This window comes from Pristiophorus japonicus, chromosome 19, assembly GCF_044704955.1.
Source record: "Pristiophorus japonicus isolate sPriJap1 chromosome 19, sPriJap1.hap1, whole genome shotgun sequence".
In the NCBI taxonomy this organism is placed as follows: Eukaryota; Metazoa; Chordata; class Chondrichthyes; family Pristiophoridae; genus Pristiophorus; species Pristiophorus japonicus.
This window is the reverse complement of record NC_091995.1, coordinates 44,448,684-44,471,324: the sequence shown is the minus strand read 5'-3', so window position 1 is coordinate 44,471,324 and position 22,641 is coordinate 44,448,684. Positions and strand designations below refer to the sequence as shown.

General features: G+C 40.7%; 6 non-coding genes across 6 annotated transcripts; all 6 read left to right on the top strand.

Moving 5' to 3' along the window:
• The first annotated feature begins 1,555 nt into the window (after positions 1–1,555).
• On the top strand, positions 1,556–1,627 carry trnag-ucc (transfer RNA glycine (anticodon UCC)). The gene has a single exon. It is a non-coding gene; the product is annotated as a tRNA-Gly (tRNA).
• A 1,267-nt stretch (positions 1,628–2,894) lies between these two features.
• Positions 2,895–2,966, top strand: trnae-uuc (transfer RNA glutamic acid (anticodon UUC)). The gene has a single exon. It is a non-coding gene; the product is annotated as a tRNA-Glu (tRNA).
• Positions 2,967–6,244: 3,278 nt separating this feature from the next.
• trnae-uuc (transfer RNA glutamic acid (anticodon UUC)) lies at positions 6,245–6,316 on the top strand. The gene has a single exon. It is a non-coding gene; the product is annotated as a tRNA-Glu (tRNA).
• A 3,948-nt stretch (positions 6,317–10,264) lies between these two features.
• Positions 10,265–10,336, top strand: trnag-ucc (transfer RNA glycine (anticodon UCC)). Its single transcript has one exon. It is a non-coding gene; the product is annotated as a tRNA-Gly (tRNA).
• A 2,608-nt stretch (positions 10,337–12,944) lies between these two features.
• Positions 12,945–13,016, top strand: trnag-ucc (transfer RNA glycine (anticodon UCC)). Its single transcript has one exon. It is a non-coding gene; the product is annotated as a tRNA-Gly (tRNA).
• Positions 13,017–21,562: 8,546 nt separating this feature from the next.
• Positions 21,563–21,634, top strand: trnag-ucc (transfer RNA glycine (anticodon UCC)). The gene has a single exon. It is a non-coding gene; the product is annotated as a tRNA-Gly (tRNA).
• Positions 21,635–22,641: the final 1,007 nt, after the last annotated feature.

The window sequence follows — 22,641 nt, the reverse complement described above, 5'->3', positions numbered from 1 at the left end:
GAATGTTGAAGGAATCCCCAGTTGACACTTGACATACATTGTGTTAATCTGGAATTCATTTAATTGTGACCAAAATATTGCAATTTTTAGCTGATTCCTTCGATGCTTTCTTTTATCTGTCTATCTTGCATTACATATGATGCAACCTTTCATCAAATCTGTCGAATTGCATCAGAAGGAACAAAAACTGCTTCAGAAAAAGCTGCAGGATTACTATGCGGTTTATCAAAACTTGGTTTCAGTTGTGTGATGGTGGTGCAGTGGTAAGCATGGTTGCCTTCCAAGCAGTTGACTTGGGTTTGATTCCCAGCCATCACATTTGTCAATTTCTACTTGAAGAGGAAATGAATGTCTGATGACTCTGGTTGCAAGCAGTTCTTACAACAGCATCTCGAGGATTTTGTTGAGCAACCTGTTTTCAAAGGGTCATGTACGAATGCTTGCAATGCAAAGTCGACGTTTCATCAATCTGTCATAATGTGCTGGCGACAGTGCGACCTGAATTCATACTATGAGCTGTGAATCACCAAAGACATCAATGTTGGAGCTGGGCTCAGGACTTGCAAGTGCAGCAGCAGTGTTTCAAATTGTTTAACAACATCAATTAGTTATTTCCAGTTAAATTCTAGGGAATTGCTCCCTGAGAGGGCAGAGGCAGACAAAATGGGAAGAATGTTGAAGGAATCCCCAGTTGACACTTGACATACATTGTGTTAATCTGGAATTCATTTAATTGTGACCAAAATATTGCAATTTTTAGCTGATTCCTTCGATGCTTTCTTTTATCTGTCTATCTTGCATTACATATGATGCAACCTTTCATCAAATCTGTCGAATTGCATCAGAAGGAACAAAAACTGCTTCAGAAAAAGCTGCAGGATTACTATGCGGTTTATCAAAACTTGGTTTCAGTTGTGTGATGGTGGTGCAGTGGTAAGCATGGTTGCCTTCCAAGCAGTTGACTTGGGTTTGATTCCCAGCCATCACATTTGTCAATTTCTACTTGAATAGCAAATGAATGTCTGATGACTCTGGTTGCAAGCAGTGATAACAACAGCATTTCTAAGGTTTTGTTGAGCAACATGCTTTCAAAGGGTCACATGCGACTGCTTGCAATGCAACGTCGATGTGTCATCAATCTGTCATAATGTGCTGGCTGCAGTGCTACCCGAATTAATAGTATGAGCTGGGCTCAGGTCCTGCAAGTCAAGCAGCAGTGTTTCAAATTCTTTCACAACATCAGTGAATCTTTTCCAGTTAATTTCTGGGGAATTGCTCCCTGAGAGGGCAGAGGCAGACAAAATGGGAAGAATGTTGAAGGAATCCCCAGTTGACACTTGACATACATTGTGTTAATCTGGAATTCATTTAATTGTGACCAAAATATTGCAATTTTTAGCTTGTTCCTTCGATGCTTTCTTTTATCTGTCTATCTTGCATTACATGTGATGTTATCTTTCATTAAATCTGTCGAATTGCATCAGAAGGAACAAAAACTGCTTCAGAAAAAGCTGCAGGATTACTATGCGGTTTATCAAAACTTGGTTTCAGTTGTGTGATGGTGGTGCAGTGGTAAGCATGGTTGCCTTCCAAGCAGTTGACCTGGGTTCGATTCCCAGCCATCACATTTGTCAATTTCGACTTGAAGAGCAAATGAACCTCTGATGACTCTGGTTGCAAGTAGTGATAACAGCAGCATTTCTAAGATTTTGTTGAGCAACATGTTTTCAAAGGGTCACATGCGACTGCTTGCAATGCAAAGTCGATGTGTCATCAATCTGTCATAATGTGCTGGCTACAGTGCTACCCGAATTAATAGTATGAGCTGTCAATGACCAAAGACATCAATGTCGGAGCTGGGCTCAGGTCCTGCAAGTCAAGCAGCAGTGTTTCAAATTCTTTCACAACATCAGTGAGTCTTTTCCAGTTAATTTCTGGGGAATTGCTCCCTGAGAGGGAAGAGGCAGACAAAATGGGAAGAATGTTGAAGGAATCCCCAGTTGACACTTGACATACATTGTGTGAATCTGGAATTCATTTAATTGTGACCAAAATATTGCAATTTTTAGCTTGTTCCTTCGATGCTTTCTTTTATCTGTCTATCTTGCATTACATGTGATGTTACCTTTCATCAAATCTGTCGAATTGCATCAGAAGAAACAAAAACTGCTTCAGAAAAAGCTGCAGTATTACTATGCGGTTTATCAAAACTTGGTTTCAGTTGTGTGATGGTGGTGCAGTGGTAAGCATGGTTGCATTCCAAGCAGTTGACCTGAGTTCGATTTCCAGCCATCACATTTGTCAATTTCTACTTGAGGATGAATGAATCTCTGATGACTCTGGTTGCAAGCAGTTCTTACAACAGCATCTCAAGGATTTTGTTGAGCAACCTGTTTTCAAAGGGTCATGTACGAATGCTTGCAATGCAAAGTCGACTTTTCATCAATCTGTCATAATGTACTGGCGACAGTGCGACATTAATTCATACTATGAACTGTGAATCACCAAAGACACCAATGTTGGAGCTGGGCTCAGCACCTGCAAGTGCAGCAGCAGTGTTTCAAATTGTTTAACAACATCACTTAGTTATTTCCAGTTAAATTCTGGGGAATTGCTCCCTGAGAGGGCAGAGGCAGACAAAATGGGAAGAATGTTGAAGGAATCCCCAGTTGACACTTGACATACATTCTGTTAATCTGGAATTCATTTAATTGTGACCAAAATATTGCAATTTTTAGCTGATTCCTTCGATGCTTTCTTTTATCTGTCTATCTTGCATTACATATGATGCAACCTTTCATCAAATCTGTCGAATTGCATCAGAAGGAACAAAAACTGCTTCAGAAAAAGCTGCAGGATTACTATGCGGTTTATCAAAACTTGGTTTCAGTTGTGTGATGGTGGTGCAGTGGTAAGCATGGTTGCCTTTCAAGCAGTTGACCTGGGTTCGATTCCAAGCCATCACATTTGTCAATTTCTACTTGAAGAGCAAATGAACCTCTGATGACTCTGGTTGCAAGCAGTGATAACAGCAGCATTTCAAAGATTTTGTTGAGCAACATGTTTTCAAAGGGTCACATGCGAATGCTTGCAATGCAAAGTCGATGTGTCATCAATCTGTCATAATGTGCTGGCTGCAGTGCTGCCCGAATTAATAGTATGAGCTGTCAATGACCAAAGACATCAATGTCGGAGCTGGGCTCAGGACCTGCAAGTCAAGCAGCAGTGTTTCAAATTCTTTCACAACATCAGTGAGTCTTTTCCAGTTAATTTCTGGGGAATTGCTCCCTGAGAGGGAAGAGGCAGACAAAATGGGAAGAATGTTGAAGGAATCCCCAGTTGACACTTGACATACATTGTGTGAATCTGGAATTCATTTAATTGTGACCAAAATATTGCAATTTTTAGCTTGTTCCTTCGATGCTTTCTTTTATATGTCTATCTTGCATTACATGTGATGTTACCTTTCATTAAATCTGTCGAATTGCATCAGAAGAAACAAAAACTGCTTCAGAAAAAGCTGCAGGATTACTATGCGGTTTATCAAAACTTGGTTTCAGTTGTGTGATGGTGGTGCAGTGGTAAGCATGGTTGCCTTCCAAACAGTTGACCTGAGTTTGATTTCCAGCCATCACATTTGTCAATTTCTACTTGAGGATGAAATGAATCTCTGATGACTCTGGTTGCAAGCAGTTCTTACAACAGCATCTCAAGGATTTTGTTGAGCAACCTGTTTTCAAAGGGTCATGTACGAATGCTTGCAATGCAAAGTCGACGTTTCATCAATCTGTCATAATGTACTGGCGACAGTGTGACCTGAATTCATACTATGAGCTGTGAATCACCAAAGACATCAATGTTGGAGCTGGGCTCAGGACTTGCAAGTGCAGCAGCAGTGTTTCAAATTGTTTAACAACATCAATTAGTTATTTCCAGTTAAATTCTAGGGAATTGCTCCCTGAGAGGGCAGAGGCAGACAAAATGGGAAGAATGTTGAAGGAATCCCCAGTTGACACTTGACATACATTGTGTTAATCTGGAATTCATTTAATTGTGACCAAAATATTGCAATTTTTAGCTGCTTCCTTCGATGCTTTCTTTTATCTGTCTATCTTGCATTACATATGATGCAACCTTTCATCAAATCTGTCGAATTGCATCAGAAGGAACAAAAACTGCTTCAGAAAAAGCTGCAGGATTACTATGCGGTTTATCAAAACTTGGCTTCAGATGTGTGATGGTGGTGCAGTGGTAAGCATGGTTGCCTTCCAAGCAGTTCAACTGGGTTCGATTCCCAGCCATCACATTTGTCAATTTCGACTTGAAGAGGAAATGAATGTCTGATGACTCTGGTTGCAAGCAGTGATAACAGCAGCATTTCTAAGATTTTGTTGAGCAACATGTTTTCAAAGGGTCACATGCGAATGCTTGCAATGCAAAGTCGATGTGTCATCAATCTGTCATAATGTGCTGGCTACAGTGCTACCCGAATTAATAGTATGAGCTGTCAATGACCAAAGACATCAATGTCGGAGCTGGGCTCAGGTCCTGCAAGTCAAGCAGCAGTGTTTCAAATTCTTTCACAACATCAGTGAGTCTTTTCCAGTTAATTTCTGGGGAATTGCTCCCTGAGAGGGAAGAGGCAGACAAAATGGGAAGAATGTTGAAGGAATCCCCAGTTGACACTTGACATACATTGTGTGAATCTGGAATTCATTTAATTGTGACCAAAATATTGCAATTTTTAGCTTGTTCCTTCGATGCTTTCTTTTATCTGTCTATCTTGCATTACATGTGATGTTACCTTTCATTAAATCTGTCGAATTGCATCAGAAGAAACAAAAACTGCTTCAGAAAAAGCTGCAGGATTACTATGCGGTTTATCAAAACTTGGTTTCAGTTGTGTGATGGTGGTGCAGTGGTAAGCATGGTTGCCTTCCAAGCAGTTGACCTGAGTTTGATTTCCAGCCATCACATTTGTCAATTTCTACTTGAGGATGAAATGAATCTCTGATGACTCTGGTTGCAAGCAGTTCTTACAACAGCATCTCAAGGATTTTGTTGAGCAACCTGTTTTCAAAGGGTCATGTACGAATGCTTGCAATGCAAAGTCGACGTTTCATCAATCTGTCATAATGTACTGGCGACAGTGCGACCTGAATTCATACTATGAGCTGTGAATCACCAAAGACATCAATGTTGGAGCTGGGCTCAGCACTTGCAAGTGCAGCAGCAGTGTTTCAAATTGTTTAACAACATCAATTAGTTATTTCCAGTTAAATTCTAGGGAATTGCTCCCTGAGAGGGCAGAGGCAGACAAAATGGGAAGAATGTTGAAGGAATCCCCAGTTGACACTTGACATACATTGTGTTAATCTGGAATTCATTTAATTGTGACCAAAATATTGCAATTTTTAGCTGCTTCCTTCGATGCTTTCTTTTATCTGTCTATCTTGCATTACATATGATGCAACCTTTCATCAAATCTGTCGAATTGCATCAGAAGGAACAAAAACTGCTTCAGAAAAAGCTGCAGGATTACTTTGCGGTTTATCAAAACTTGGTTTCAGTTGTGTGATGGTGGTGCAGTGGTAAGCATGGTTGCCTTCCAAGCAGTTCAACTGGGTTTGATTCCCAGCCATCACATTTGTCAATTTCTACTTGAAGAGGAAATGAATGTCTGATGACTCTGGTTGCAAGCAGTGATAACAGCAGCATTTCTAAGATTTTGTTGAGCAACATGTTTTCAAAGGGTCACATGTGAATGCTTGCAATGCAAAGTCGATGTGTCATCAATCTGTCATAATGTGCTGGCTACAGTGCTACCCGAATTAATAGTATGAGCTGTCAATGACCAAAGACATCAATGTCGGAGCTGGGCTCAGGTCCTGCAAGTCAAGCAGCAGTGTTTCAAATTCTTTCACAACATCAGTGAGTCTTTTCCAGTTAATTTCTGGGGAATTGCTCCCTGAGAGGGAAGAGGCAGACAAAATGGGAAGAATGTTGAAGGAATCCCCAGTTGACACTTGACATACATTGTGTGAATCTGGAATTCATTTAATTGTGACCAAAATATTGCAATTTTTAGCTTGTTCCTTCGATGCTTTCTTTTATCTGTCTATCTTGCATTACATATGATGCAACCTTTCATCAAATCTGTCGAATTGCATCAGAAGGAACAAAAACTGCTTCAGAAAAAGCTGCAGGATTACTATGCGGTTTATCAAAACTTGGTTTCAGTTGTGTGATGGTGGTGCAGTGGTAAGCATGGTTGCCTTTCAAGCAGTTGACCTGGGTTCGATTCCAAACCATCACATTTGTCAATTTCTACTTGAAGAGCAAATGAACCTCTGATGACTCTGGTTGCAAGCAGTGATAACAGCAGCATTTCAAAGATTTTGTTGAGCAACATGTTTTCAAAGGGTCACATGCGAATGCTTGCAATGCAAAGTCGATGTGTCATCAATCTGTCATAATGTGCTGGCTACAGTGCTGCCCGAATTAATAGTATGAGCTGTCAATGACCAAAGACATCAATGTCGGAGCTGGGCTCAGGACCTGCAAGTCAAGCAGCAGTGTTTCAAATTCTTTCACAACATCAGTGAGTCTTTTCCAGTTAATTTCTGGGGAATTGCTCCCTGAGAGGGAAGAGGCAGACAAAATGGGAAGAATGTTGAAGGAATCCCCAGTTGACACTTGACATACATTGTGTGAATCTGGAATTCATTTAATTGTGACCAAAATATTGCAATTTTTAGCTTGTTCCTTCGATGCTTTCTTTTATCTGTCTATCTTGCATTACATGTGATGTTACCTTTCATTAAATCTGTCGAATTGCATCAGAAGAAACAAAAACTGCTTCAGAAAAAGCTGCAGGATTACTATGCGGTTTATCAAAACTTGGTTTCAGTTGTGTGATGGTGGTGCAGTGGTAAGCATGGTTGCCTTCCAAGCAGTTGACCTGAGTTTGATTTCCCGCCATCACATTTGTCAATTTCTACTTGAGGATGAAATGAATCTCTGATGACTCTGGTTGCAAGCAGTTCTTACAACAGCATCTCAAGGATTTTGTTGAGCAACCTGTTTTCAAAGGGTCATGTACGAATGCTTGCAATGCAAAGTCGACGTTTCATCAATCTGTCATAATGTACTGGCGACAGTGCGACCTGAATTCATACTATGAGCTGTGAATCACCAAAGACATCAATGTTGGAGCTGGGCTCAGCACTTGCAAGTGCAGCAGCAGTGTTTCAAATTGTTTAACAACATCAATTAGTTATTTCCAGTTAAATTCTAGGGAATTGCTCCCTGAGAGGGCAGAGGCAGACAAAATGGGAAGAATGTTGAAGGAATCCCCAGTTGACACTTGACATACATTGTGTTAATCTGGAATTCATTTAATTGTGACCAAAATATTGCAATTTTTAGCTGCTTCCTTCGATGCTTTCTTTTATCTGTCTATCTTGCATTACATATGATGCAACCTTTCATCAAATCTGTCGAATTGCATCAGAAGGAACAAAAACTGCTTCAGAAAAAGCTGCAGGATTACTATGCGGTTTATCAAAACTTGGCTTCAGATGTGTGATGGTGGTGCAGTGGTAAGCATGGTTTCCTTCTAAGCAGTTCAACTGGGTTCGATTCCCAGCCATCACATTTGTCAATTTCGACTTGAAGAGGAAATGAATGTCTGATGACTCTGGTTGCAAGCAGTGATAACAGCAGCATTTCTAAGATTTTGTTGAGCAACATGTTTTCAAAGGGTCACATGCGAATGCTTGCAATGCAAAGTCGATGTGTCATCAATCTGTCATAATGTGCTGGCTACAGTGCTACCCGAATTAATAGTATGAGCTGTCAATGACCAAAGACATCAATGTCGGAGCTGGGCTCAGGTCCTGCAAGTCAAGCAGCAGTGTTTCAAATTCTTTCACAACATCAGTGAGTCTTTTCCAGTTAATTTCTGGGGAATTGCTCCCTGAGAGGGAAGAGGCAGACAAAATGGGAAGAATGTTGAAGGAATCCCCAGTTGACACTTGACATACATTGTGTGAATCTGGACTTCATTTAATTGTGACCAAAATATTGCAATTTTTAGCTTGTTCCTTCGATGCTTTCTTTTATCTGTCTATCTTGCATTACATGTGATGTTACCTTTCATTAAATCTGTCGAATTGCATCAGAAGAAACAAAAACTGCTTCAGAAAAAGCTGCAGGATTACTATGCGGTTTATCAAAACTTGGTTTCAGTTGTGTGATGGTGGTGCAGTGGTAAGCATGGTTGCCTTCCAAGCAGTTGACCTGAGTTTGATTTCCAGCCATCACATTTGTCAATTTCTACTTGAGGATGAAATGAATCTCTGATGACTCTGGTTGCAAGCAGTTCTTACAACAGCATCTCAAGGATTTTGTTGAGCAACCTGTTTTCAAAGGGTCATGTACGAATGCTTGCAATGCAAAGTCGACGTTTCATCAATCTGTCATAATGTACTGGCGACAGTGCGACCTGAATTCATACTATGAGCTGTGAATCACCAAAGACATCAATGTTGGAGTTGGGCTCAGCACTTGCAAGTGCAGCAGCAGTGTTTCAAATTGTTTAACAACATCAATTAGTTATTTCCAGTTAAATTCTAGGGAATTGCTCCCTGAGAGGGCAGAGGCAGACAAAATAGGAAGAATGTTGAAGGAATCCCCAGTTGACACTTGACATACATTGTGTTAATCTGGAATTCATTTAATTGTGACCAAAATATTGCAATTTTTAGCTGCTTCCTTCGATGCTTTCTTTTATCTGTCTATCTTGCATTACATATGATGCAACCTTTCATCAAATCTGTCGAATTGCATCAGAAGGAACAAAAACTGTTTCAGAAAAAGCTGCAGGATTACTATGCGGTTTATCAAAACTTGGTTTCAGTTGTGTGATGGTGGTGCAGTGGTAAGCATGGTTGCCTTCCAAGCAGTTGACCTAGGTTTGATTCCCAGCCATCACATTTGTCAATTTCTACTTGAAGAGGAAATGAATGTCTGATGACTCTGGTTGCAAGCTGTGATAACAGCAGCATTTCTAAGATTTTGTTGAGCAACATGTTTTCAAATGGTCACATGTGAATGCTTGCAATGCAAAGTCGATGTGTCATCAATCTGTCATAATGTGCTGGCTACAGTGCGACCCGAATTAATAGTATGAGCTGTCAATGACCAAAGACATCAATGTCGGAGCTGGGCTCAGGTCCTGCAAGTCAAGCAGCAGTGTTTCAAATTCTTTCACAACATCAGTGAGTCTTTTCCAGTTAATTTCTGTGGAATTGCTCCCTGAGAGGGAAGAGGCAGACAAAATGGGAAGAATGTTGAAGGAATCCCCAGTTGACACTTGACATACATTGTCTGAATCTGGAATTCATTTAATTGTGACCAAAATATTGCAATTTTTAGCTTGTTCCTTCGATGCTTTCTTTTATATGTCTATCTTGCATTACATGTGATGTTACCTTTCATTAAATCTGTCGAATTGCATCAGAAGGAACAAAAACTGCTTCAGAAAAAGCTGCAGGATTACTATGCGGTTTATCAAAACTTGGTTTCAGTTGTGTGATGGTGGTGCAGTGGTAAGCATGGTTGCCTTCCAAGCAGTTGACCTGGGTTTGATTTCCAGCCATCACATTTGTCAATTTCTACTTGAGGATGAAATGAATCTCTGATGACTCTGGTTGCAAGCAGTTCTTACAACAGCATCTCAAGGATTTTGTTGAGCAACCTGTTTTCAAAGGGTCATGTACGAATGCTTGCAATGCAAAGTCGACTTTTCATCAATCTGTCATAATGTACTGGCGACAGTGCGACATTAATTCATACTATGAACTGTGAATCACCAAAGACACCAATGTTGGAGCTGGGCTCAGGACCTGCAAGTGCAGCAGCAGTGTTTCAAATTGTTTAACAACATCACTTAGTTATTTCCAGTTAAATTCTGTGGAATTGCTCCCTGAGAGGGCAGAGGCAGACAAAATGGGAAGAATGTTGAAGGAATCCCCAGTTGACACTTGACATACATTGTGTTAATCTGGAATTCATTTAATTGTGACCAAAATATTGCAATTTTTAGCTGATTCCTTCGATGCTTTCTTTTATCTGTCTATCTTGCATTACATATGATGCAACCTTTCATCAAATCTGTCGAATTGCATCAGAAGGAACAAAAACTGCTTCAGAAAAAGCTGCAGGATTACTATGCGGTTTATCAAAACTTGGTTTCAGTTGTGTGATGGTGGTGCAGTGGTAAGCATGGTTGCCTTCCAAGCAGTTGACCTGGGTTTGATTCCCAGCCATCACATTTGTCAATTTCTACTTGAAGAGCAAATGAACCTCTGATGACTCTGGTTGCAAGCAGTGATAACAGCAGCATTTCAAAGATTTTGTTGAGCAACATGTTTTCAAAGGGTCACATGCGAATGCTTGCAATGCAAAGTCGATGTGTCATCAATCTGTCATAATGTGCTGGCTACAGTGCTACCCGAATTAATAGTATGAGCTGTCAATGACCAAAGACATCAATGTCGGAGCTGGGCTCAGGTCCTGCAAGTCAAGCAGCAGTGTTTCAAATTCTTTCACAACATCAGTGAGTCTTTTCCAGTTAATTTCTGGGGAATTGCTCTCTGAGAGGGAAGAGGCAGACAAAATGGGAAGAATGTTGAAGGAATCCACAGTTGACACTTGACATACATTGTGTGAATCTGGAATTCATTTAATTGTGACCAAAATATTGCAATTTTTAGCTTGTTCCTTCGATGCTTTCTTTTATCTGTCTATCTTGCATTACATGTGATGTTACCTTTCATTAAATCTGTCGAATTGCATCAGAAGAAACAAAAACTGCTTCAGAAAAAGCTGCAGGATTACTATGCGGTTTATCAAAACTTGGTTTCAGTTGTGTGATGGTGGTGCAGTGGTAAGCATGGTTGCCTTCCAAGCAGTTGACCTGAGTTTGATTTCCAGCCATCACATTTGTCAATTTCTACTTGAGGATGAAATGAATCTCTGATGACTCTGGTTGCAAGCAGTTCTTACAACAGCATCTCAAGGATTTTGTTGAGCAACCTGTTTTCAAAGGGTCATGTACGAATGCTTGCAATGCAAAGTCGACGTTTCTACAACCTGTCATAATGTACTGGCGACAGTGCGACCTGAATTCATACTATGAGCTGTGAATCACCAAAGACATCAATGTTGGAGCTGGGCTCAGGACTTGCAAGTGCAGCAGCAGTGTTTCAAATTGTTTAACAACATCAATTAGTTATTTCCAGTTAAATTCTCGGGAATTGCTCCCTGAGAGGGCAGAGGCAGACAAAATAGGAAGAATGTTGAAGGAATCCCCAGTTGACACTTGACATACATTCTGTTAATCTGGAATTCATTTAATTGTGACCAAAATATTGCAATTTTTAGCTGCTTCCTTCAATGCTTTCTTTTATCTGTCTATCTTGCATTACATATGATGCAACCTTTCATCAAATCTGTCGAATTGCATCAGAAGGAACAAAAACTGTTTCAGAAAAAGCTGCAGGATTACTATGCGGTTTATCAAAACTTGGTTTCAGTTGTGTGATGGTGGTGCAGTGGTAAGCATGGTTGCCTTCCAAGCAGTTGACCCGGGTTAGATTTCCAGCCATCACGTTTATCAATTTCTACTTGAGGATGAAATGAATCTCTGATGACTCTGGTTGCAAGCAGTTCTTACAGCAACATCTCAAGGATTTTGTTGAGCAACCTGTTTTAAAAGGGTCATGTACGAATGCTTGCAATGCAAAGTCGACGTTTCATCAATCTGTCATAATGTACTGGCGACAGTGCGACATTAATTCATACTATGAACTGTGAATCACCAAAGACATCAATGTTGGAGTTGGGCTCAGGACCTGCAAGTGCAGCAGCAGTGTTTCAAATTGTTTAACAACATCAATTAGTTATTTCCAGTTAAATTCTGGGGAATTGCTCCCTGAGAGGGCAGAGGCAGACAAAATGGGAAGAATGTTGAAGGAATCCCCAGTTGACACTTGACATACATTGTGTTAATCTGGAATTCATTTAATTGTGACCAAAATATTGCAATTTTTAGCTGATTCCTTCGATGCTTTCTTTTATCTGTCTATCTTGCATTACATATGATGCAACCTTTCATCAAATCTGTCGAATTGCATCAGAAGGAACAAAAACTGCTTCAGAAAAAGCTGCAGGATTACTATGCGGTTTATCAAAACTTGGTTTCAGATGTGTGATGGTGGTGCAGTGGTAAGCATGGTTGCCTTCCAAGCAGTTCAAATGGGTTCGATTCCCAGCCATCACATTTGTCAATTTCGACTTGAAGAGGAAATGAATGTCTGATGACTCTGGTTGCAAGCAGTGATAACAGCAGCATTTCTAAGATTTTGTTGAGCAACATGTTTTCAAAGGGTCACATGCGAATGCTTGCAATGCAAAGTCGATGTGTCATCAATCTGTCATAATGTGCTGGCTACAGTGCGACCCGAATTAATAGTATGAGCTGTCAATGACCAAAGACATCAATGTCGGAGCTGGGCTCAGGTCCTGCAAGTCAAGCAGCAGTGTTTCAAATTCTTTCACAACATCAGTGAGTCTTTTCCAGTTAATTTCTGGGGAATTGCTCCCTGAGAGGGAAGAGGCAGACAAAATGGGAAGAATGTTGAAGGAATCCCCAGTTGACACTTGACATACATTGTGTGAATCTGGAATTCATTTAATTGTGACCAAAATATTGCAATTTTTCGCTGCTTCCTTCGATGCTTTCTTTTATCTGTCTATCTTGCATTACATGTGATGTTACCTTTCATTAAATCTGTCGAATTGCATCAGAAGAAACAAAAACTGCTTCAGAAAAAGCTGCAGGATTACTATGCGGTTTATCAAAACTTGGTTTCAGTTGTGTGATGGTGGTGCAGTGGTAAGCATGGTTGCCTTCCAAGCAATTGACCTGGGTTCGATTCCCAGCCATCACATTTGTCAATTTTGACTTCAGGATGAAATGAACCTCTGATGAATCTGGTTGCAAGGAGTTCTTACAGCAGCATTTTGTTCAGCAACCTGTTTTCAAAGGGTCATGGACGAATGCTTGCAATGCAAAGTCGACGTTTCATCAATCTGTCATAATGTACTGGCGACAGTGCGACCTTAATTCATACTGTGAGCTGTCCATCACCAAAGACATCAATGTCGGAGCTGGGCTCAGGACCTGCAAGTCAAGCAGCAGTGTTTCAAATTGTTTATCAACATCAATGAGTTATTTCCAGTTAAATTCTGGGGAATTGTTCCCTGAGAGGGCAGAGGCAGACAAAATGGGAAGAATGGTGAAGGAATCCCCAGTTGACACTTGACATACATTGTGTGAATCTGGAATTCATTTAATTGTGACCAAAATATTGCAATTTTTAGCTGCTTCCTTCGATGCTTTCTTTTATCTGTCGATCTTGCATTACATGTGATGCAACCTTTCATCAAATCTGTCGAATTGCATCAGAAGGAACAAAAACTGCTTCAGAAAAAGCTGCAGGATTACTATGCGGTTTATCAAAACTTGGTTTCAGTTGTGTGATGGTGGTGCAGTGGAAAGCATGGTTGCCTTCCAAACAATTGACCTGGGTTTGATTCCCAGCCATCACATTTGTCAATTTCTATTTGAGGATGAAATGAACCTCTGATGACTCTGGTTGCAAGCAGTTCTTTCAGCAGCATATCAAGGATTTTGTTGAGCAACATGTTTTCAAAGGGTCATGTCCGAACGCTTGCAATGCAAAGTCGATGTGTCATCAATCTGTCATAATGTACCTGCTACAGTGCTACCCGAATTAATAGTATGAGCTGTCAATGACCAAAGACATCAATGTCGAAGCTGGGCTCAGGTACTGCAAGTCAAGCAGCAGTGTTTCAAATTCTTGAACAACATCAGTGAGTCTTTTCCAGTTAATTTCTGGGGAATTGCTCCCTGAGAGGGCAGAGGCAGACAAAATGGGAAGAATGTTGAAGGAATCCCCAGCTGACAGTTGACATACATTGTGTGAATCTGGAATTCATTTAATTGTGACGAAAATATTGCAATTTTTAGCTGCTTCCTTCGATGCTTTCTTTTATCTGTCTATCTGGAATTACATGTGATGTAACGTTTCATCAAATCTGTCGAATTGCATCAGAAGGAACAAAAACTCCTTCAGAAAAAGCTGCATGATTACTGTGCGGTTTATCAAAACTTGCTTTCAGTTGTGTGATGGTGGTGCAGTGGTCAGCATGGTTGCCTTCCAAGCAGTTGACCTGGGCTTGATACACAGCCATCACATTTGTCAATTTCTACTTCAGGATGAAATGATCCTCTGGTTGCAAGCAGTTCTTCCACAAGCGTCTCAATGATTTTGTTGAGCAACCTGTATTCAAAGGGTCATGTCCGAATGCTTGCAATGCAAAGTCGACGTGTCATCAATCTGTCATAATGTACTGGCTGCAGTGTTACCTGAATTCATTCTATGAACTGTCAATCACCAAAGACATCAATGTCGGAGCTGGGCTAAGGCCCTGCAAGTCAAGCAGCAGTGTTTCAACTTCCTTAACAACATCAGTGAGTCTTTTCCAGTTAAATTCTGGGGAATTGCTCCCTGAGAGGGCAGAGGCAGACAAAATGGGAAAAATGTTGAAGGAATCCCCAGTTGACACTTGACATACGTTGTGTGAATCTGGAATTCATTTAATTGTGACCAAAATATTGCAATTTTTCGCTGGTTCCTTCGATGCTTTCTTTTATCTGTCTATCTTGCATTACACGTGATGTTACATTTCATCAAATCTGTCGAATTGCATCAGAAGGAACAAAAACTGCTTCAGAAAAAGCTGCAGGATTACTGTGCGGTTTATCAAATCTTCCTTTCAGTTGTGTGATGGTGATGCAGTGGTAAGCATGGTTGCCTTCCAAGCACTTGAGACCGGGTTTGATTCCCAGCTATCACATTTGTCAATTTCTACTTGAAGAGGAAATGAACCTCTGATGACTCTGGTTGCAAGCAGTTCTGACAGCAGCATCTCAAGGATTTTGTTGAGCAACCTGTTTTCAAAGGGTCATGTACGAATGCTTGCAATGCAAAGTCTACGTGTCATTAATCTGTCATAATGTACTGGCTACAGTGCTACCTGAATTCATACTATGAGCTGTCAATCACCAAAGACATAAATGTCGGAGCTGGGCTCAGGTCCTGCAGGTCAAGCAGCAGTGTTTCAAATTCTTTAACAACATCAGTGAGTCATTTCCAGTTAAATTCTGGGGAATTGCTCCCTGAGAGGGCAGAGGCAGACAAATGGGAAGAATGTTGAAGGAATCCCCAGTTGACACTTGACATACATTGTGTGAATCTGGAATTCATTTAATTGTGACCAAAATATTGCAAATTTTAGCTGGTTCCTTCGATGCTTTCTTTTATCTGTCTATCTTGCATTACCTGTGATGAAACCTTTCATCAAATCTGTCGAATTGCATCAGAAGGAACAAAAACTGCTTCAGAAAAAGCTGCAGGATTACTGTGCGGCGTATCAAAACTTGCTTTCAGGTGTGTGATGGTGATGCAGTGGTAAGCATGGTTGCACGGGTTCGGTTCCCAGCAATCACTTGAAAATGAAATGAACCTCTGATGACTCTGGTTGCAAGCAGTTCTTGCAGCAGCATCTCAAAGATTTTGTTAAGCAACCTGTTTTCAAAGGGTCATGTCCGAATGCTTGCAATGCAAAGTCTACGTGTCATCAATCTGTCATAATGTACTGGCGACAGTGCTGCCTGAATTCATACTATGAGCTGTCAATCACCAAAGACGTCAATGTCAGAGCTGGGCTCAGGCCCTGCAAGTCAAGCAGCAGTGTTTCAAATTCTTTAACAACATCAGTGAGTCTTTTCCAGTTAAATTCTGGGGAATTGCTGCTTGTGAGGGCAGAGGCAGACAAGATGGGAAGAATGTTGAAGGAATCCCCAGTTGACACTTGACATACATTGTGTGAATTTGGAATTCATTTAATTGTGAGCAAAATATTGCAATTTTTAGCTGGTTCCTTTGTGTTTTTTTTTATCTGTCTATCTTGCATTACATGTGATGTAACATTTCATCAAATCTGTCGAGTTGCATCAGAAGGAACAAAAACTGCTGCAGAAAAAGCTGCAGGATTACTGTGCGGTTTATCAAAATTGGTTTTCAGTTGTGTGATGGTGGTGCAGTGGTAAGCATGGTTGCCTTCCAAGTAGTTGACTTGGGTTTGATTCCCAGCCATCACAATTGTCAATTTCTACTTGAAGATGAAATGGACCTCTGATGACTCTGCTTGCAAGCAGTTATTACAGCAGCATTTCGAAGATTTTGTTGAGCAACCTGTTTTCAAAGGGTCATGTCCGAATGCATGCAATGCAAAGTCTATGTGTCATCAATCTGTCATAATGTACTGGCTGCAGTGCTACCCAAATTCATAGTATGAGCTGTCAATCACCAAAGACGTCAATTTCGGAGCTGGGCTCAGGCGCTGCAAGTCAAGCAGCAGTGTTTCAAATTCTTTAACAACATCAGTGAGTCATTTCCAGTTAAATTCTGGGGAATTGCTCCCTGAGAGCACAGAGGCAGACAAAATGGGAAGAATGTAGAAGGAATCCCTAGTTGACACTTGACATACATTGTGTGAATCTGGAATTCATTTAATTGTGAACAAAATATTGCAATTTTTAGCTGGTTCCTTCGATGCTTTCTTTTAGCTGTCTATCTTGCATTACATGTGATGTTACCTTTCATCAAATCTGTCGAATTGCATCAGAAGGAAAAAAACTGTTTCAGAAAAAGCTGCAGGATTACTGTGCGGTTTATCAAAGCTTGCTTTCACTTGTTTGATGGTGATGCATTGGTCAGCATGGTTGTCTTTCGTGCAATTGACCTGGGTTTGATACCCAAACATCACATTTGTCAATTTCTACTTAAAAATAAAATGAACCTCTGATGACTCTGGTTGCAAGCAATTCTTGCAGCAGCATCTCAAAGATTTTGTTGAGCAACCTGTTTTCAAAGGGTCATGTCCGAATGCTTGCAATGCAAAGTCGACGTGTCATCAATCTGTCATAATGTACTGGCGACAGTGCGATCTTAATTCATACTATGAGCTGTCAATCACCAAAGACGTCAATGTCGGTGCCAGGCTCAGGACCTGCAAGTCAAGCAGCAGTGTTTCAAATTGTTTATCAACGTCAATGAGTTATTTCCAGTTAAATTCTGGGGAATTGCTCCCTGAGAGGGCAGAGGCAGACAAAATGGGAAGAATGTTGAAGGAATCCCCAGTTGACACTTGACATACATTGTGTGAGTCTGAAATTCATTTAATTGTGAGCAAAATATTGCAAATTTTAGCTGGTTCCTTCGATGCTTTCTTTTATCTGTCTATCTTGCATTACATGTGATGTTACCTTTCATCAAATCTGTCGAATTGCATCAGGACGAACAAAAACTGCTTCAGAAAAAGCTGCAGGATTACTGTCCGGTTTATCAATCTTGGTTTCAGTTGTATGATGGTGGTGCAGTGGTAAGCATGGTTGCCTTCCAAGCAGTTGACTTGGGTTCGATTCCCAGCCATCACAATTGTCAATTTCTACTTGAGGATGAAATGAACCTCTGGTTGCAAGCAGTTCTTCCAGCAGCGTATCAAGAATTTTGTTGAGCAACCTGTTTTCCAAGGGTCATGTCCGAATGCTTGCAATGCAAAGTCGACGTGTCATCAATCTGTCATAATGTACTGGCTAAAGTGCTATCCGAATTCATAGTATGAGCTGTCAATGACCAAAGACATCGATGTCGGAGCTGGGATCAGGTCCTGCAAGTCAAGCAGCAGTGTTTCAAATTCTTTAACAACATCAGTGAGTCATTTCCAATTAAATTCTGGGGAATTGCTCCCTGAGAGGGCATAGGCAGACAAAATGGGAAGAATGTTGAAGGAATCCCCAGTTGACACTTGACATACATTGTGTGAATCTGGAATTCATTTAATTGTGACCAAAATATTGCAATTTTTAGCTGGTTCCTTCGATGCTTTCTTTTATCTGTCTATCTTGCATTACATGTGATGTTACCTTTCATCAAATGTGTCGAATTGCATCAGAAGGAACAAAAACTGCTTCAGAAAAAGCTGCAGCATTACTGAGCGGTTTATGAAAGTTTAATTTTAGTTGTGTGATGGTGGTTCTGTGGTAAGCATGGTTGCTTTCCAAGCAGTTGACTTGGGTTTGATTCCCAGCCATCACGATTGTCAATTTCCACTTGAGGATGAAATGAACCTCTGGTTGCCAGCAGTTCTTGCAGCATCTCTTGGATTTTGTTGAGCAACCTGTTTTCAAAGGGTCATGTCCGAATGCTTGCAATGCAAAGTCTCCGCGTCTTCAATCTGTCACAATGCACTGGCTGCAGTGCTATCCGAATTCATAGTATGAGCTGTCAATGACCAAAGACATCGATGTCGGAGCTGGGCTCAGGTCCTCCAAGTCAAGCAGCAGTGTTTCAAATCCTTTAACAACATCAGTGAGTCTTTTCCAGTTAAATTCTGGGGAATTGCTCCCTGAGAGCGCAGAGGCAGACAAAATGGAAAGAATGTTGAAGGAATCCCCAGTTGACACTTGACATACATTGTGTGAATCTGGAATTCATTTAATTGTGAGCAAAATATTGCAATTTTTAGCTGCTTCCTTCGATGCTTTCTTTTATCTGTCTATCTTGAAGTACATGTGATGTAACCTTTCATCAAATCTGTCGAATTGCATCAGAAGGAACAAAAACTCCTTCAGAAAAAGCTGCATGATTACTGTGCGGTTTATCAAAACTTGCTTTCAGTTGTGTGATGGTGGTGCAGTGGTAAGCATGGTTGCCTTCCAAGCAGTTGACCTGGGTTAGATTCACAGCCATCACATTTGTCAATTTCTACTTGATGATGAAATGAACCTCTGATGACTCTGGTTGCAAGCAGTTCTTGCAGCAGCATCTCTTGGATTTTGTTGAGCAACCTGTTTTCAAAGGGTCATGTACGAATGCTTGCAATGCAAAGTCACCGTGTCTTCAATCTGTCACAATGGACTGACGACAGTGCAACCCGAATTCATACTATGAGCTGTCAATCACCAAAGACGTCAATGTCGGAGCTGGGCTCAGTCCCTGCACGTCAAGCAGCAGTGTTTCAAATTCTTTAAGAACATCAGTGAATCTTTTCTAGTTAAGTTCTGGGGAATTGCTCCCTGAGAGCGCAGAGGCAGACAAAATGAGAAGAATGTTGAAGGAATCCCCAGTTGACACTTGACATACGTTGTGTGAATCTGGAATTCATTTAATTGTGACCAAAATATTGCAATTTTTCGCTAGTTCCTTCGATGCTTTCTTTTATCTGTCTTTCTTGCATTACATGTGATGTTACCTTTCATCAAATGTGTCGAATTGCATCAGAAGGAACAAAAACTGCTTCAGAAAAAGCTGCAGGATTACTGTGCGGTTTATCAAATCTTCCTTTCAGTTGTGTGATGGTGGTGGAGTGGTAAGCATGGTTGCCTTCCAAGCAGTTGAAACGGGGTATGATACCCAGCCATCACAATTGTCAATTTCTACTTGAGGATGAAATGAACCTTTGATGACTCTGGTTGCAAGCAGTTCTTCCAGATGCATCTCAAAGATTTTGTTGAGCAACCTGTTTTCAAAGGGTCATGTACGAATGCTTGCAATGTAAAGTCTACGTGTCATCAATCTGTCATAATGTACTGGTTACAGTGCTGCCTGAATTCATACTATCAGCTGTCAATCACCAAAGACATCAATGTCAGAGCTGGGCTCAGGCCCTGCAAGTCAAGCAGCAGTGTTTCAAATTCTTTAACAACATCAGTGAGTCATTTCCAGTTAAATTCTGGGGAATTGCTCCCTGAGAGCACAGAGGCAGACAAAATGGGAAGAATGTAGAAGGAATCCCTAGTTGACACTTGACATACATTGTGTGAATCTGGAATTCATTTAATTGTGAACAAAATATTGCAATTTTTAGCTGGTTCCTTCGATGCTTTCTTTTAGCTGTCTATCTTGCATTACATGTGATGTTACCTTTCATCAAATCTGTCGAATTGCATCAGAAGGAAAAAAACTGTTTCAGAAAAAGCTGCAGGATTACTGTGCGGTTTATCAAAGCTTGCTTTCACTTGTTTGATGGTGATGCATTGGTCAGCATGGTTGTCTTTCGTGCAATTGACCTGGGTTTGATACCCAACCATCACATTTGTCAATTTCTACTTAAAAATAAAATGAACCTCTGATGACTCTGGTTGCAAGCAATTCTTGCAGCAGCATCTCAAAGATTTTGTTGAGCAACCTGTTTTCAAAGGGTCATGTCCGAATGCTTGCAATGCAAAGTCGACGTGTCATCAATCTGTCATAATGTACTGGCGACAGTGCGATCTTAATTCATACTATGAGCTGTCAATCACCAAAGACGTCAATGTCGGTGCCAGGCTCAGGACCTGCAAGTCAAGCAGCAGTGTTTCAAATTGTTTATCAACATCAATGAGTTATTTCCAGTTAAATTCTGGGGAATTGCTCCCTGAGAGGGCAGAGGCAGACAAAATGGGAAGAATGTTGAAGGAATCCCCAGTTGACACTTGACATACATTGTGTGAATCTGGAATTCATTTAATTGTGACCAAAATATTGCAAATTTTAGCTGGTTCCTTCGATGCTTTCTTTTATCTGTCTATCTTGCATTACATGTGATGTTACCTTTCATCAAATCTGTCGAATTGCATCAGAAGGAACAAAAACTGCTTCAGAAAAAGCTGCAGGATTACTGTGCGGTTTATCAAACTTGGTTTCAGTTGTATGATGGTGGTGCAGTGGTAAGCATGGTTGCCTTCCAAGCAGTTGACTTGGGTTCGATTCCCAGCCATCACAATTGTCAATTTCTACTTGAGGATGAAATGAATGTCCGATGACTGTGTTTGCAAACAGTAATAACAGCAGCATTTCTAAGATTTTGTTGAGCAACAAGTTTTCAAAGAGTCACATGCGAATGCTTGCCATGCAAAGTCTGCTTGTCATCAATCTGTCATAACGTACTGGCGACAGTGCGATCTTAATTCATACTATGAGCTGTCAATGTCGGTGCCAGGCTCAGGACCTGCAAGTCAAGCAGCAGTGTTTCAAATTGTTTATCAACATCAATGAGTTATTTCCAGTTAAATTCTGGGGAATTGCTCCCTGAGAGGGCAGAGGCAGACAAAATGGGAAGAATGTTGAAAGAATCCCCAGTTGACACTTGACATACATTGTGTGAATCTGGAATTCATTTAATTGTGACCAAAATATTGCAAATTTTAGCTGGTTCCTTCGATGCTTTCTTTTATCTGTCTATCTTGCATTACATGTGATGTTACCTTTCATCAAATCTGTCGAATTGCATCAGAAGGAACAAAAACTGCTTCAGAAAAAGCTGCAGGATTACTGTGCGGTTTATCAAACTTGGTTTCAGTTGTATGATGGTGGTGCAGTGGTAAGCATGGTTGCCTTCCAAGCAGTTGACCTGGGTTCGATTCCCAGCCATTACAATTGTCAATTTCTACTTGAGGATGAAATGAATGTCCGATGACTGTGTTTGCAAACAGTAATAACAGCAGCATTTCTAAGATTTTGTTGAGCAACAAGTTTTCAAAGGGTCATATGCGAATGCTTGCAATGCAAAGTCGATGTGTCATCAATCTGTCATAATATGCTGGCTGCAGTGCTACCCGAATTAATAGTATGAGCTATCAATGACCAAAGACATCAATGTCGGAGCTGGGCTCAGGTCCTGCAAGTCAAGCAGCAGTGTTTCAAATTCTTTCACAACATCAGTGAGTCTTTTCCAGTTAAATTCTGGGGAATTGCTCCCTGAGAGGGCAGAGGCAGACAAAATGGGAAGAATGTTGAAGGAATCCCCAGTTGACACTTGACATACATTGTGTTAATCTGGAATTCATTTAATTGTGACCAAAAAATTGCAATTTTTAACTGGTTCCTTCGATGCTTTCTTTTATCTGTCTATCTTGCATTACATGTGATGTTATCTTTCATCAAATCTGTCGAATTGCATCAGAAGGAGCAAAAACTGCTTCAGAAAAAGCTGCAGGATTACTGTGCGGTTTATCAAAACTTGCTTTCCGTTGTGTGATGGTGGTGCAGTGGTAAGCATGGTTGCCTTCCAAGCAGTTGACCTGGGTTTGATTCCCTGCCACCACATTTGTCAATTTCTACTTGAAGAGGAAATGAACCTCTGATGACTCTGGTTGCAAGCAGTTCTTCCAGCAGCATTTCTACGATTTTGTTGAGCAACCTGTTTTCAAAGGGTCATGTACGAATGCTTGCAATGCAAAGTCTACGTGTCATCAATCTGTCATAATGTACTGGCTACAGTGCTACCTGAATTCATACTATGAGCTGTCAATCACCAAAGACATCAATGTCGGAGCTGGGCTCAGGCCCTGCAGGTCAAGCAGCAGTGTTTCAAATTCTTTAACAACATCAGTGAATCATTTCCAGTTAAATTCTGGGGAATTGCTCCCTGAGAGGGCAGAGG